The sequence below is a fragment of the Camelus ferus genome, chromosome 23 (assembly GCF_009834535.1).
Source record: "Camelus ferus isolate YT-003-E chromosome 23, BCGSAC_Cfer_1.0, whole genome shotgun sequence".
NCBI classification, from domain to species: domain Eukaryota; kingdom Metazoa; phylum Chordata; class Mammalia; order Artiodactyla; family Camelidae; genus Camelus; species Camelus ferus.
The window spans coordinates 1264033-1281455 of record NC_045718.1 but is presented as its reverse complement, the minus strand read 5'-3'; the positions used below and the strand labels follow the sequence as shown (position 1 = coordinate 1281455).

The following is a 17423-nucleotide window of genomic DNA, read 5'->3' as shown; positions in this document are numbered from 1 at the left end:
CGGTGGCTGCCTGGAAGGCCAAGTTGAAACAGAAGATTCAGACGCTAAATTCTGGTTTTGGGGAACAGGGCGACACCATCTATGAATGAACTTTTTCATGGTGGTGATGGTGGCAGCTAAATAATGCCAGCTTTTTGTCACTCTTAGGCAGTCGTCACCACTCTGTTTTGGGGGATGGCAAGTCCTAGTGTTTACAATATTCCCTTACTTCCAGGAGAACTTAGACTGCATACTGATGAGATAATAAGGTGGTATAATTATGCAGAATTTTTTGCCAATGGAGGAAGTTCCAACAGAAAGGTTAAGTGTGGCAAGGAAGGTCAAGGGGAAAATCAAGAATACACGTTAGTTTTTCTGTCTCCTAAAATGTTTCTATGATTACATTAGCCTGCAGCTCATTTTGGGTATCAAATGTATGTGAAATCCAGGCAGAAAATAAATATGAGCTACTCATGCTCTTAAAAATCCTGTGTATAAAAATTCATGCTTCTGTTACAAAAGATAAATTAGGGAGAAATTATTCATGTTTAAAAAGAAATCTTCATAGTAAATTCAGTAAATATGTTTTAGAATAAATTCATTCTATAAAATTATATGCACAGTTTTTATGGAACATCTTATACCTGTAGGTCCACAGGGGTACACCTGTAGTAATAATGCTGCTGAAAACTGGATAGATACGTTACTGGTTTGGAGAGAGCACTGGAATGGATTTGGAACCCCTAAACTACTACTATCTAATTACATGACCCTGGGCAAGATATTCTGAGTGTGTGTGTGTGTGTGTGTGTGTGTGTGTGTGTGTGTGTGTACCTGTGTGCACACACATCCATGCATGTGAAGAATAATAATATTTGCCCTGTATATAGCACTGGGTTATAGTGAGACTAAAATAAGATAGTGTGAAACTGAAAACAACTGTACAAATGTAAGTCATTACTTTTATAATAACAATCTTCTCAAGATGTTAACTCATATACCATAGCACCAAACACTTAACAGTTTGTCTTGTGTAAGTTGGTGGTGGGAGGGCTTAAGCTCATAAACATAGTTGTACTGTCAGGCTCTGGGATTACAGGCAACTAGTCATTAATTTCACAGTTTGTGTCTGTGTGGGTGTGTTTGTGTGTGTGTGTGAGTGTGTGTGTGTGTGTGTGTGTGTGTAAGTGAGAGAGAATGAGAGAAAATGAGAGTGAGGGAGATAGAGAGAGACAGAGACAGAGAGAGCAGTGCTGCTGAAGGATAATATCCTTTTGACAAATGTGGCGTTAATGATAGTACCCAATACTTGTTAATCAATAAAAACTTATGCAGTAACAAGAGGAAATAAAGTCAGTTAGCCACCAAGCTGGGATTATCCTAAGAAGCAAGGTAAATAGTCAATTGGCATCAATAAGACCAGTCAAGTAAGATATACTATTAGAAAGCCAAACAATCAGGAGATAAAAAATTCAGTGTTTTAACAACTAAAAATTGCAAGTTGACAACCTAATTTGGTTAGTTTTTTTTTTAATTTAAAATACCAGTGTTACACCTCAGAAATTAATTTCCAGGATTCATCCAAGTGCACCTGAAATGAATGCTATTAAATTGATCTAAAGGTTTTTACAAAATGGTAAATTAATTAGTCCATAGATTACAAAAATAGTTGCAAACTATTTCCCATTGCCATGACTACAGTAAGGACCACAGACTAGTTTTCTCCACAATGCTCATGAACCCCTAAAAGTCTTCTCTCCTCAACCACTGACTCATGGAAGTTCAGAGTAACACTTGATTACCCATTTCCAAATTATCATTGCAACTGAAACCAACCCTCTGCAAAGTTCCAAAGCAGGAGAAGCGTACTGCTAGTTGCCTCGGTTTCTCCTTTCTAAATCCCTTCCTATATTTCCATCCATCCCAGGTGTTAAATCTCCTTATTCTTCTCCTGGTTATCAGAACAAAATGGAAACTCTACCCAGACGTGTCAAATATCTGGTGGAAGTCTGAGTAGTCACTTTTCCCAAGAGTATTTGTACTTTAGTAAGAATCAAAACCTGAACACCCTGCAAACAGGACTTACACAGGCAGGGGTAAGTTGTGCTGATGGCCAAAGGCTGATCTGAAAGCAGAGATAAGTCATCGAGGTTTAAGAAAGACTTGGTTTTCTGCCCCTACATTAATTCTCTACAGGGGCCTAAACTTTTCCCCATTTTTTTGTCACTGTACCTGGAATTCTATCAAGTACAGACATATATGTATTGACAAGTATACTCTTCTAAAAGGCCACTATTATGAGAGTTATGTCTCACTCAGTACATGTTGTCGTAACTGGATGCTTTCCTCCTTGTACTGATGACTCCAAAAACCTACGGTGAATTTAGGATCGGGAGCTGGGGGCCTAGAGATCTAGGAGAAGGGGAAGGAGGCTGGGTGTGAGGGGACACACAATATTGGCAGGTCTCATAAACTAACAGGCAAGACGGATACAGGTGTCGGGACCTAGGCAGGCCCTCCACTGTAAAGGTGTATCTATAAATCTAACATCAGAGCAGTGGTAGATGTCCGAAGTAGGGGAGACAGGTGAGATTCACAGGAATAACAAGTGGTGGGTGGAAACTAGGTTGAAATTCACTGCGTATTAGCACATGGTGATGGACACGGTTAACTTTGAAGATTATAGTAAGCCATTCTGGGCGTTTGGACATTATAAATTTAGACATCAGGCAACAGAGCATGGAAACCCAGACAGACAGTGTAGGCCATAAAAGTAGCAATACAGCTTCAAGAAAGAAATCCCGTTATCTTAGCAAATATTCTCTGTCACCTTTAATTTGCTTTAGCTTTGGTATGTTCTTGTTAGGATAGGAGCTATGTCCCAAGATCGGCCGGCTTAGGTTTAAAGGTGGAACAAGCACATTCAAGTAGGGAAAAACGGATGCTGCATCCTGTTGATATTGATCTCCTCAACTTTTTTCTGTTTAGTGGCAGACTGACTCTGAGTCAATGGCTGAGCTGCAAAGACAGGCAGAAGAGAACAGGATAAGCATGCGATGCACTAAACAGGAACATTCCCAAATAAATGGAAAGTGGGCCTCTCTTCACAAGCAACAGAAAACCCACCACCCAGTGGTAGAATAATTGTTAGTTGTAGATCTACAGTGCGGGGCATGGAAAGGGAGGAGGGGTATTTTTGTGCTGTAGACCCTCTTTGGGACCCCTCGATGTCTCAGCACTCAGATGGGCACTGACTTGAGCCACATGTAAAGTTGCCCTGCAGGTGAAGAGATTTAGGCACCAGGATGATGTCCCAGGAGATTAAACACAGAAAACACGGCAACTGAAATATTTTACAGGATCAGAAATGAATCATACTTGAACACCAGAAGCAAAAGTAATAGATTCTACAATGCAGTTACCTAGACTTGGGGTCTACTGGGACAGTAAAGTAATAAAAATGCTCAGTGACTTTATTAATAATCACATTACTACAAAACAATCAGGATTAGATAATGTTCACTTTCTGCTATCAAAGAGCAGCCACTTTTCTACGGGGAATTCAAAGACATACTAAAGCCTATTGGAGACGCCTTCTGCAAAACAGCTCACCAATTTACCAGGTGTGAACTGAAACATGAAGTGAGTTTCTAAGGAGAAAATAGCACATACATGCTCACTTCTTGTCCACTTAAAATAATTAACTGCTACTTGAAAACAGTTTCAATTCAAGGGATTTAGTATTTAAAATGGAGTAATCCCTTTGCTATTACACCCTGAAATGTCCTGGAGAAACAAACACATATATACACACACACACACTTTGTTTAATTAGAGCAACCTGGGCTGTTGCTTTTTATGAATATGTCTTTTAAATATAGTCTTTGCTTTTCTATAATATAAACAACTGAGAATAAAGTATTGAAAATTCTTTAAACGACAGCCTCTAAGAAGTAAGATAAAAATAATCAATTGCCCTAGACGTGTAGGAAAAGATTTATTACATTCAATACATAAGAGGAACGGTGGCAAGTGTAATTCACAGCCACACAGAAGCCATCCAGTGGCGTCTCAGGGCTGGGATTCGGTAGCAAAGCCCGTGGCACGCCTCGAGCTCTCTCTAGTTAAACTCGGTCATGGTTCCAGCTCAGTGAGTCACAGATGGGAAAATAAAGTAGAAGATTCCGACATGTGTAGGGCAGTCAACTGGGGAAGCATCTAAGTTTCTGGTGGAGGTAATACCAGCCAACCAACGTGGGGGGAAACACCACTCACTTTTTGCGCTGTACTTAGAGGACAAAGAACCAGCTTTGATTTAACCAGGTTTCAGTAAGAATCACTAGAGCATTCCTTAACCGCTTTACTCATTTAACGAAGAGAGTGAAAATTCTCTTTCAACAGCCTCGACGACTGGTAACTGTCAACGTCAATAATTGGAAGTATATCCAAAGTTAATGAGTTTACGTGAATTAGGTTATAACTTTGAGCCTGCCTGCTCTTCCATAGGCAAAACCCAAAGGCAAACAATGTTTGAACCATCCCACCCCTTCTCTGACATTCCACATGATCTTGGTCAAATCACTGAACATTTTTCGATTCAAACCTTCTTTCCCAGAGAAAATTAGGAAGCTCTCTCCGTGTAAATTGTAGTGGTTTGTGAAAAGCCATCTCAGTTGTTTTAGTTTTAAAATATGGTACTAATGAGTGAAAGGCCTCGCAGTTAATCTCTGGGTGGGCCATTTAACTTTGTTCTGTTACATGACCACACACTTTATCTTAACCAAGGACTTGGATCTAATAAAATATCAACTGGGTTCAAATTTACTTCAGAAATGATTCTGATGCTCTAATCGAATTCTGGTTCAGTGGCTTTCAAAAATACAGGGTTGGTTTCTGTTCAGAAGTTCTCACTGGATTTTAAAACAAAACAAAACAAGAATAATTTTGGCATTACTTCTTTGTAAATGATGCTCAGCTCCGCTCAGGGCTCATTTAATCAGAAGCTCACTCCCACTTTGAGGATATAAACTGGGTTTACAGTTGGAAATGGTTCAATTCTCACTTCTAACCTGAAGTCGATACCTCATAAATAGACACTTCCAGCCACAAGAGGAACAAGGTAGGAGAGAGTGAGAAGATTCAGTGCATTTCTTTAACCTACGCTGCAAAGATAAATCCAACTGCAAGTGGAACAATCACATCACGTTATATGAATCAGGACTCCCTGGGACCCGCTCACAAAGCTGCTGTATCTCTGTCTCCCCCCAGTATTTCTAAACTAGCTCAGTGGGAATACTCCTCTCACTTAGCATCAAACCTTGAGCAGCCTTATGATTTCCTGGTCACTTTTATAAAATAAGAAAAAGATGAGAACATAATCTGGATTCAGTCATTAGTTGTGCCTAGTGACAATCTCTGTAATAACCAAAGCTTCAAATTTGATTTAAATCTAAGTGTGCTGCGCTCCCCGGTGTCCACCCCAGCGGGTTCTGCCTTGGGTGGGTTCCTGGTACAGAAGAGGTCTGTCCTTCCTCTTCACCCCATGTTTGCCCCCTTCAACACAGACATGGGGAATGTGGGTTAGATCTCAGCAAGCGGTTCTGTGCTAGATAGCTGCCCACTCTCTGCACCTGGCGGATTTTTAAAGCCGACTTTTTCTCTCGTGGACATTTCTGTGAGCTTCAGAGAGCAGAGAGCAGGGACCTCATCTATTTTGGTGCATCCCTCCCAGTGTCTCATGCATAATGTGAATGGTAAAACCCACAGAATACTGTGATGGAAGTTAGGAGTAAACATATGTAACTGCATGCATCCATTATATAGGGGTAGAGAGACTGCATGAATCAAGGGGATAATCCCACACGGGTTTCGGAGGTAATCAGCCTTGAGCAGAATGTTAGTTGCTAGAGGATAAGAAAGGTCATTCCAGGCACTGAGAACAGCATTCAGTTGCCTGAGAGGGAAAGAGATACGGCAGGTATGGGAGGAGGATGTGAGGGACTTTCCCAATGGGGCTAAATCAATCTCTAGCCGGAAATCAGAACCTGGGAGGTAAGGGAATAATATTCATTACGGACAATCAGAAGATTTGAACCTGATTCAAGAGGGAATTGGAAACCCACATGGAGGTTTAAGAAAGAAAATTAGCTAATTAAAATATTGAGGGGGATGATTTTGAGAATGGAGGAGGAGGGGACCAGGAAAGAGGATCCTGCCTGTAAGCTCTCTAGAGAACCAGGTCTGGTAAAAATAGGTCTTGTGAAATCTGGATGGTCTCATATTTTCCAGCTCAAAGAGATAAACAATATTTCCCTCTGTATTTTTCATCATTTTAAATTTCTTCCTATTCTCCCATATTCTAGGAACAGGCCCTTCCCTAGTGATTGCTAAAGGATGAGGAATCTGACAATTTCGGTATATGGTCATGACATTTTTCAAATGGGGCCTGTGAGTGACATGAACAAAATGTGGCTTTACAGTGAAAGGTAGCATTTGAATAACGTAACATCTAAAGTCCCAAGAGGAAGTGCTCATCGATGGTCTATGGAAATAAAGAGAGCTTTTCTTCTCCCCTTGGACAGTGGAGCCATGAGGGGTGTCATGAGCATGCGCCTGAGGGTACTTCGCAGAGTGCTGTAAAGCACTGCACGGAGCCTCTGAGCTCCAGTCGTGGTTTACGTTATTCCATCGGTCCTGTGAGTTATGACTTCCATTGTCCCAACAGACAAACTGAAGTTCAGAGAGATTAGGTGACTTCCTCAAGTCAAACAAATAAAAAACTGGAAACGCAGGGCCTCAAATCCAGATCATCTGACTCGAAGTTCTGGGCTCTTTTCCTCAACACCAAACAATTGGCATAAACAACTATTCATGTGTTAGTCATTCTTCTTCTTCTGCCTGTTTCATTTTATTAAATCATAACCCCACGTCCTGGGGACAACGCGTGACTACACTGTTAGGGCAAATTTGTTAGTATGGACATGCCATGTTAAGTCATGAGGAGGCTAACTCAGTCACCCTTTCTTTGATTGATTTTTGGTAGAGAAATAGTGGACTCTGTTGTGGTTGGCCTTGTGACATGTTGTAAACATTAACGTGCACTATATTAACCAACTATAAAGAGCTGTCATCTTTTAAATGCTTGTTAAAGAATGAAAGCATTAAGCTACATTAATATTAATAGTTTAATTTTCAATAGCCACAATGATGACAGTCACTAAACAGCTCCTTGAAGGACTTGGAAACTAATGAAAGAAAGACATAATTAGACAAGGAAACATCTAATGGGTAGGATTTGGGATGGTCTTAGCAATTCAAAGTAAACCTAGAAAAGACAACATTCTATTAAGTGTCACTTATCTGACTTTTTTCCTTTTAGGCATCAGAAACTGGATAGGAATTATTTAAGGAGCATGCAAACAACAGATTAAATACTATCTGATCAATTCTTTACCTTGAGATCTTATAAATACTATAAATCAGTTACTGACAATGAGGAAAAAATGCACTTTATGGGGCACAGTTGCATACAATTGTAATCAGTTTAAAAAAAAGTCACTGACAGTACTCTTAGATATGCAAAGAAAATTTAATTTCTGTAATTTTCTCTAACCCTAATCTTCCTTAGAGGCCTCCATCTTGTCAATAGGGAAAAAGACACGTTATTCAATTTCATAAATATGCTCTGTCCAGTCATTTCATTTCAGTATTTCAGATGTCCTGAGCTCCTCTTGGAGGACAATGCTTGGTATCAGTGGGGAAGCTTCACAGCGCCCTGTTCCCTAGCTTGGAAAAGGATAGAGGGCATAGATTTTGGGTCCTTCCATTTTCTGAGTGATGTGGCTATTCTGGCTGGTTCTTTGGGCTAGTGATGGCGGAAGTAAAACTGAACCCTGACTGACAGTGTTGGCATCCACCTCAGCAGGCTGTGGTCCCAGACATTTGTCCCAGCTATTGGGTCCCCAATACATGGCAGCCTCTTTTTTCCATTCCTAGACCCCTGCTTGTCCATTGTGCCTCTCAGCACTCTGCTCTATTTCATAGAAGCAAATGGGGACATCTAAATTTTTTACATGCCACACATTGCATGAGAAGCCAGGATACTGTTGGGGGCTCATCTATCCAGATACCATCACCTACCAATTGTGCAATTTTTCCCATGGTAATGAGGTGGCTCCACTGTTTGAAACCCTCACATATTTTCCTCCCCTCTTACTTCTGTTCTTGGTCTCCTCCTTATTAATTTGAATATATCCACCATGGCCCCACTTTGGATTTCCATCTTAAGAAAGAGAAAGCAAAAATATGAGAATGCTTCCACATGCTACATTTAACCCCCTTCTTCCCACAAGTCACGTGGGTAGAAGAGCTGGGCTTTTCATTTTTTTTTCCACTGGCACAGATTTCTCTTATGTAAAATTTTGTGATTAAATCAGCCAAACTTTTGACATGAAGGAATCTAAAGATATTTAAGAATCCTCTGCTCTCCTCCCAAGACATCTGGCATTCCCGAAGTCAGCATTGACACCCGAAGGCTACTGATAATGCTGTTTTTGTTATAGGCAATGAGACAGAGCTCAGCTTTAGTGGCAAAGGTTGTAAGGGAACATGATTTAGTAGGGAAATGAAATACATTGGCTTAAATCTCCCTAAATCTCATTAAACCTCAAACTATAAACACATTAATGTGAGGTTTTGACAGAAAATTCCAGATTCTTCTCACCAAGTTTCTTGTGAAAATTATTCAGTCACATAATTCAGATGATTGGCATCTTCTGATCTGATCTGTTCTTCTCTTTTCCTAATTCTGATGATGGTTTTCTGTGTTTCATGTGGTTTTTGTTCATTGCTAGTCTGCACCAATCCCTTCCTTCTCTTGTTTCCCTTTTTCATCTTTCAGTTTTTTGGTTTCTTCACTAATTTTCATTAACATGTTATCTTATTTCCATTTATAAAGTTATGCATGCTACTTATGGGAAAGATACAAAATAAACAAATACAAATCTCCATATTCTAATCACTAATGTGCACTCTCCTTCTAAGCTGTGTTCTCTTCATCCAGCAAGTAAAATCAAAAGCGTTTCAGATCTTTTTAGAGAGAGGCGTAGGCCAAGTGAGAGTGGCTTCCACACACTGGGAAGCAACACAGAGTTTTGACATTTCCTAGAAAATGGCATTAACACATCAGCAGTGCACTAAATGTTCCTGCTAATCCATTTCATGCTCTCTGGTACACATGCGAAAACTTGCAAGATGGATTATAACACTTAGAACTGGAAACAATCTTATTACAATATTATAATCTAAGAAACACACATTTGTGTATGTTTTAGCAAAAAATTATTCTTGCCAGCATGCACTGATTTATCTCTCTTCACAGGCCTGTTGTACTTATGTGTATTGTGTTATATTTCTTCAAATCCCTAGGCAAACAACCCTTACACAGGTACTAAAAATTGAAGAGGCACAAAATAAACACGGAGATCATGGAGTTGACAGCTGCAGGAGGCTGCTCCTTTTTCCTCGGAAAAGAAGCCCAGAGGAGCTGACATTCAGACCTCTGGGGCGGGGGAGGTGCTGCCCAGCTGGTACTGATGTCTCTAAAGAGGCATGATGTGGCCAATTCTGTGAGTGGCGAAAAGGCTGCAAACTACCATCAGTGGCTGCAGCTTGAATGAACTGCTGCTTCCAGGATGAAGAAATGTTGCTAGAGTAACGCTGACCAGGAATAGGAAGCAAAATCAGAGACAGGAAGTAATGTGTCCTCTCTGCCTCCTCCAGCCTGGAGGCTTTGCCTAGTGCCCACTAACAGCAGAGGCTACCAGGGAGCAGCTGGCAAAGCAGAAATGTGGCTTCCAGAGTCCCAAATCTTGCATCGTAGAGTGAGCACAGGAGAGTGGGTTGAAACTGAGAGACAATAAATAGCATAATAATTGGCTCATTCGGCTAGACTATGAATTTCTACAGAGCAAGGACAATTTTACACATAGGATGAACGTATAACCTCCACTATAGTATGTGTTGTGATATTAATGGAGACAGCAGGTGTTTAATTTTTAAAAGATTAACTAATAACTGTCAAATACTCATTTTATTTTACACTGTGCTTATACATTTATTTTGTTCAAAGAGTTGCTAAAGAATTATCAGTGTGGATTTAGCCATCTGTTAATATTGAGATGTATTTATTCATTTATCTAAAAAATTAGCAATATTATATACTAAGCTGTGGTCTGAGGGATTATAAATTAAGGGATAACCTAAGAAAAGTGCAGTTGTCAAAGACACCTGTTGCACACAAAGCCGTATAATACACTGAAAGTCTAATATAAACAGTGTTAGGGTTTGTCTTGTGTTTTGTTTTTTGCTGCAATGTCCAATCATATCGTCCCTCCTGTACACCCTCCACTCCCTGGTAAGAGGTAGATAAGTAGACTTTTCTGAGATAGTCAATGAAATGTCATGTAAAAGGTGTGCCAAGGAAATTGTTCCCCAAAGTCCAACATTTAGCTCAACAGTAACAAGTGATATAACTTGGAAAAGTTATCTAACTTTCTCGAGTCTCAAATAAGGAGCCCTAATGATCTCTTCCATGCATTTTCCTCCTGAGGCCACATTCTTATCAGTTCAATAGTAGAAAGGGGATAATACGCAATCACATTATCAAAGAGTTCACACACCTTTATTCTTCTCATAGCCATGCATATGCAATGTATAAAAATGAGAAATACAATAATCATGTTTTGATAAATTAAGTAGCTTTACTGACACCTGCATTCTTCTGCACTTTCTCCTCCCTTCGCTGTTCACAGTCGGTATGCAAACTTTGAGTCGACAAAAATAGTGCAGGAGGCTGTCCGCATCTAGCCCTTTTTAGACTATCAAGCTCATCCCCATCTCGGCATTTCCGAACACGTGTTGCTGTTCTGCCGGAAACCCTCTTTCTCCATAGTTTGTTTCCACACTTGAGTTAAGTCTCTGTTCAAATGTCACCTCCTCAGAAAGACCTATCAATTCCATTCTACCCAAATCCTACCACTGCCTCTCTCTGCTTCCTCCTCTTGCTTTAGTCTTCTTCATTACACTTAACAATATCTGAAGCTATATTTATTTATCTGTGTTTCCTTGTTTGTCACGTCTCTCCACTAGAAAGTGTGCTTACACAACAATAGAAATTTTATCTGTTCATTGTGATTCTGAGTGACCAGAGGAGTGACTGACACAAAGTAGGTGCTCAATAAAATATACACTATGCTTTTTTCCTATTCTATTTCTTTTACATCTCAACTCTGGATTACTTAAACAAATTTTGATTGAATTATTATGTATACTTGGAACTATTCTAGGAAGTCACAATAAACAATGATTATGATATAGATTTTGCCACCTAAGAATTTGTGATCTGGACACTAGATATATCAATTTGTCATGAGAATAGCTTCCATTTCATACTCCAGAAGGAGTCACAATGAGATCTGAAAGGGTATAGTGGTGTACTAGAACTCTGCTAGTTACAAGAGACAGCAACCACTCAAACTTGCTTAAGCAAAAAGGAGAGTTTATTCAATCATATAACTTCCAACTGGGTATGAATGCCCAGGTGATGTCATCAGTAATATTTCTTCCAGTCCTGTCTGTGCTTTTCTATGAGGATTCTTTGGCAGGTTGTCCCCCGGAGGTAACAAAGAGACCACCAGGAGCTCTAGGCTATATTCTGTTGGCAACAAGAGGGGGGTTTTTCCTCCCAACAATTCCAGGAAGACTCACAATTGGCAAGACTTAATCATAAGTTGTGTGCCCATCCCTGCACCCATTATACAGGCCAGTCTGGTCAAGTCTAGGTTTTGAGTTTCACATTTGGCTTCAGGGGATGGGTTCACAGTCTGAGAATGGGTAAGCATCAATTCCATGGGAAATAATGGGTTTTTTCTTACTAAACAAGGATGCTGTGGGGGGCAAAGAGCATAGATGTCTACTACAAACTCTGTATTTATACCACAAGCTCAGTATATTATGTGCTCACATTTCCTTTGATTTATTAATAGCATCTCAGAGAAGCTATTAAAGAAAGAATAATGTCACCTAAGTGGCAGAAGAAGAATGTAAGATTATTTCATCTAGTATGATTCATAAAGAGTAGAAAATTCAATACAAGCAGTTTGCCAGTAGGAAGAGATGATGGTTATCCAATTAATAAAAAACAACTCTGCACGAAACAAAATAATGAATTTAGTGGAGAAGAATGAGATTGCTAAGGTCGGCATAATGAAGTAATCAATTGTTGCTTTAAAGATAAGTTGGGAGGCAACACGGGTTCCGATGGCATGGTCAAGTTCACCATGTGGGTGTGATGCTCGGTCCTGTCCTGTCTCTATTGCTGTCCTTTCCACCTCCGCCTCCCTAAAATACACTCTTTACCTGGTTAAGACAACACTAATGCAAGACACATTACGCACTAATAATACTAAAAGCGAAAACGAACTTCTAATAGCTAAAATGTATTAGTATGTATATTGGAAATCCTCTACTGTATTAAATCGCTTAATTCTCACGACAATGGCAGAAACAGACATTATTATTACTATTATTATCTATGAGGACACTGAACCCAGAGAGGCTAGGTAACTCGTCCAAGGCTACACAAGTGCCAGAACCAGAATTTAAACCCACGCTACCATTGCCAAGGAACCGCTTAAGCCTGTGCCTTGACGAGGATACCCCTGATTTTTCCAGCCCACATTTATTGCTTCATTCTCTGCCTCATGTTATGCTTGTTGCTGCGTAAAACAATTAGCGTTTTACCGTGTTTTCCTGAACCTGCGAAGTTCTCCTCTGTTACACCCAACTTTCTTTTCTCACAGTTTAATCCTTGCCCGTCTTGTCCATCCAACTCCAGCACTAAGGTAAATGAAAAAGTAGTAACTTGAGTTTTGAATTTATTCCCCCTTTCCAAGCAACTAACATATTGCTAGATATAAAACAGCTACTCAGTATACACACAGTAATGAACTTCACTTACTGCACAGTTTTTTTATTCTCAATCATAAAGATACAACTATGGTAGTTTTCAGAAATGTAATAAAATCTTATTTTCCTTGTGTTAGCGTATCATCTTATTGGTGATCCCCCATGGTTTCTGAAGCTACAGAAGAATGAAGGACTGAGGTCATTCACAGCAGTGAGCATGGCTTATGAGACACAAGTATGAAAGGATATGTATAGTGATGGTGTGTTTTAAAGGTGATGTGAGGAGAATGTCATTTTTAAGTGAAGTAAGCCAGAAGGAGAAAGAAAAATGTCATATGAGATCACTCGTATGTGGGATCTAAAAAACAAAAAAACAAAAAAACACCCATAAATACAAAACAGAAACAGACTCATAGACATAGAATACAAACTTGTGGTTGCCAAGGGGGCGGGGGGTGGGAAGGGACAGACTGAGATTTTAAAATGTAGAATAGATAAACAAGATTATACTGTATAGCACAGGGAAATATATACAAGATCTTGTGGTAGCTCACAGCGAAAAAAAATGCGATAGTGAATATATGTATGTTTATGTATAACTGAAAAATTGTGCTCTACACTGGAATTTGACACAACTTTGTAAAATGACTATTACTCAATAAAAAAATGTTTAAAAAAATAAAGGTGATGTGAGCACTAGAGTTGAATAGAAAAGACAGGCAAGCTGCTGGGCTCTAAATTATGATGGATTTGTTTTTAATTGCAGTACCATCAGTTACAATGTGTCAATTTCTGGTGTACAGCACGATGTCCCAGTCATGCATATCCATATGTATATTTGTTTTCATATTCTTTTTCATTAAAGGTTATTACAAGATATTGAATATAGTTCCCTGTGCCATACAGAAGAAATTTGGTGTTTTTTTTGTTTTTTAGATTTATTTTTATATATAGTGGCTAACATTTGCAAACCTCAAATGGATTTTTTTTTTACTGTTTATAGAATTTTTAGAAAATCAAGAAAATCTAGAGGAGAAGGAAACAACCATACATATTTTAAGGTAGTAATGATTTTCAATGAACGTTTATGATGTCTCAAAGCTGACACATTTTTTGAGAGTCTTGAAAGTGTAGCCTGGAACATACACAGTTCAGTCTGTGGAGCTGACGCTGTCTGAGGGGTTGAACCCTGATTCTGAGGAGAGGTTTACAAACTAAAGCCACACCAAATCAAACACAAAAACAAGACAAACCTGCCATTGCCTCCAAGTAAATATATTGTGATGATAAGATTCTCTGCTTAAACACTTGATAAAAATCATACCTTCTGTCTCTTGCAACGTTTTGTAAAGAAAGAGAAGTATCTTAATAGTTTGCTTGACAGGTTTGAAGCTGCAGTCAGCGATTTGCTTCTTAATTTGGTGAGTTTTACATGCCAGGATCTGTCACCCCAAAGTAAGAAAGAAATGTGGTTGAACACCAATTACAGGTATATGTCAACATACCAGGGCCTTAGAAGAAATAACTCACATATAATTGACTATGTTTTGCCCTCTAAGAAGTCTGAAGAATAAAAGAAAAAAAAAAAAAAAAAAAACTCAGCTCAATCTAATTGCTCCAATTCCAAAACAATTCAAACTTTAATGCATACATAAACTTTTCTTTGTAGAATAAATTGTTAAGGCTTTTCATTGTTTTCTCAGGGGTTCTAGAACCACTATCCTGACTATCTGAGAACAAAAGTGCACACATAGAAAATTTGCCATTACTCATCTTGTAAGAATTAAAGTGAAAAATTTAAATCTGCCAAATCAGAGTATTAAACATAATTTCCACGCTTATTAGAGAGACTTTGTTTAGAAGGGTTTTTATCATTAAAAAAACATTGATTATAAGTATCCAAAATATTTCTTTTGAAAAACATCTAATCGTTTCATAATTTACTCCAAATATGATTTTATAAAATACATTATATTTTTTAAGCATTTTAGAAAATTGGATGAAAATATCAAATTAGTTTCTTTTTTTTTAATGAACTCTGTTAAGACTTAGACGGCCAATTCTTAAAATGAAGAATCCAAGACTTTTCTCTGCTGTGTCTTGTTAATTAGAATCTCTGATTTTGGGTCCTGACTGCCCAGTGCCTCCAGACAAGTACCCTTTTCAGTGTAATCTCCATCTTGCTGTCAGAATTGTGTTTATAAAATCAAATCCTCACACTTTTACATCAAAGTATCAGTGGCTTCTCCTTGTCTATAAAATGAAATTCAACATTTAAAAGACTTTCTAACATGCTTCAGTTTCAGATGTCAGCTCCATTTCCTGACACTGTAAGATGTGCACATAATAGGTCAGTCAACCCAACAATTTTCTGGTCTCTGGAGTTACTATGTTCTTTGACAGCAAAGTTCCTTTGCATATGACATCTTCTCTGGCTGGTATGCAATTAACATTTATGATAATAATGATAATAGTGACAAATATTCACTGAGAATTTTCTATCCAGTACTAACTGCTGAGCACTTCAAACAGATTCTCTCTTTTGATTTTTTATTCACTATGAATATCCCCACTTCACAGATACAAAAAGAGGCTTGTAGAGAATAAGTTGAATGAAAGGTTGGAAGGTTTTTTTCCCACTTAAATGAACAAATGACCCATCATTTCGGAGAGCATGCTTAAACTCAGAAGTAAGGAATATGATTTTAATGCATTACGAAGGCATATGTTTCTTGGTCTTGAGGAAGTTACTTGCCTTCTATGGGCCGTGGCCTCTGTCATTTTCCCATCGGTGAAATGGAACAGTCCTGCGGGAGATCCTTTGACTTGGACTTCCTGCTACCCACTTGCTACAGGAACCTGGCAGCTAACAGGGCCATGAGTCTACAGCAGATCTCAGATATCGAGTGTCATGTAAGCGCATGCAAAATAATCACTCTATAAATCCAACAACTCCACGTCTAAGTAAGTGAAGCCAAGAGTGTTACATTCAGAAACATTCCACCATGTGGACGGACCAGGCAAAACCATCCCTCCTACAGCTCTTGGCTCCTGTGACGCAGACAGAGTTTCTTTCCTGACCCCTGTGAACGCTGTCCAGCCATAAGTGGCAGACGTGGCAGAAAAGTAAAGAAACAAGCTTTATTACATGGGACTGGGGAACACTTTCCTGTGACCTCTTAAGGATTTCTGTGGGAATCCATTAGAATTTTGTTTGCTATCGTAAACTTTATGGCCATTGGACACCCTCGAGTGACCATATGGAGTGGAAGAAGATAGCTTCTGTAAAAGAAATACCTGTGTGACGGCCATGGAATTAGAATTGGTTAAACAACAGTGATAATAACATTATTGTTGAGTGAATGAACGGCAGCTAAAGTATACTGAGCTCTTAACTTTGTGTCAGGTTCTAGTCTAAGTACTTTGCCTGCATCACCTTACTGAGTCTTTATCATAGGCCTGTGGAGGTAAATTCAGTAACTAATCTCATTTTACTGACAAGGGCTTAGGCACAGAGAAGTTAGATAACTCACTGGAAATCACGTTGCTAGGGAAGGGCAGAGCCAGAATTTTAACTCGGGCAGTTTGGCTCCAGGTTTTCCTCTCCAAAACCGAAGAAGATCTAAGTTGGGCAAAGCAACTCTTGCAGCCTTTCTAGCTAACTACATAAAAAAACTATCTGGCAGATTTTTTTTTTTTCCTGAAAGCCCAGAAATCAAGCAATCATTAGCACAGAACCGCCTTATTGTCTTCCTATTAATCCATTTAAGCATTAAACACTGGTTGTTTTGTTGAAATTTCCTGTTTACTTATTTTTCAGTGAATGGGATCCTCTTAAATAGGTCCTGGTTCTACAGGAAATTGTATGAACTGAAATTCCTCAAAGACAGTAGAGTCATGTCTTCATTATCACATACAGTGATACCATTATTAGTCATTTGAAATGAAACATTAAAGAAATCTGTTTTATTTTCTTCTCAACAGAAAAATCCCTGTATTCCAAGCAGAATTTGACATATGACAGACTACAGTGGATAGGAGTGGAAGGGCAATTAGAATTATTAAAACACTTAACATGCGCATTTTAACTTAAAATCCATCAATTTCTCTACTTTAACTTAATAGAAAACATTAAAGCTTGTATTTATAACTATGTAATTATCAACTGTTCACAGAGCAAACGTGTATAATTTTTATGGGGACCATAATTTAACTTATTTAAATGCTACTTGCTACGTGCTTCTCATGGAATATTGATCTTAATCAAAATGGTAATGCTACCCAGGAAAGCTAAATATTAACAGAGAATAAGTGAGAAAAGCAAAGTAAGTTCATCCAGTATGAGACATAAAAAAAAAAAAAATGCCGCATAGCCACGGCATAAAAAGAAAGAGTGGTGGTTCACTGTTCTACCTTTCAAAACTTTTTCTTTAATGTGACTAAAAATAATAGGGTTGGGACTTTGGACATCATTCACT

At 38.7% G+C, this 17423-nt stretch overlaps 1 long non-coding RNA gene across 1 annotated transcript in view; it reads right to left on the bottom strand.

The window, feature by feature from the left end:
* LOC116659325 overlaps positions 1–17423 on the bottom strand; it is a 298444-nt gene that overhangs the window by 105744 nt on the left and 175277 nt on the right. The gene's annotated exons all lie outside the window — the stretch shown is intronic.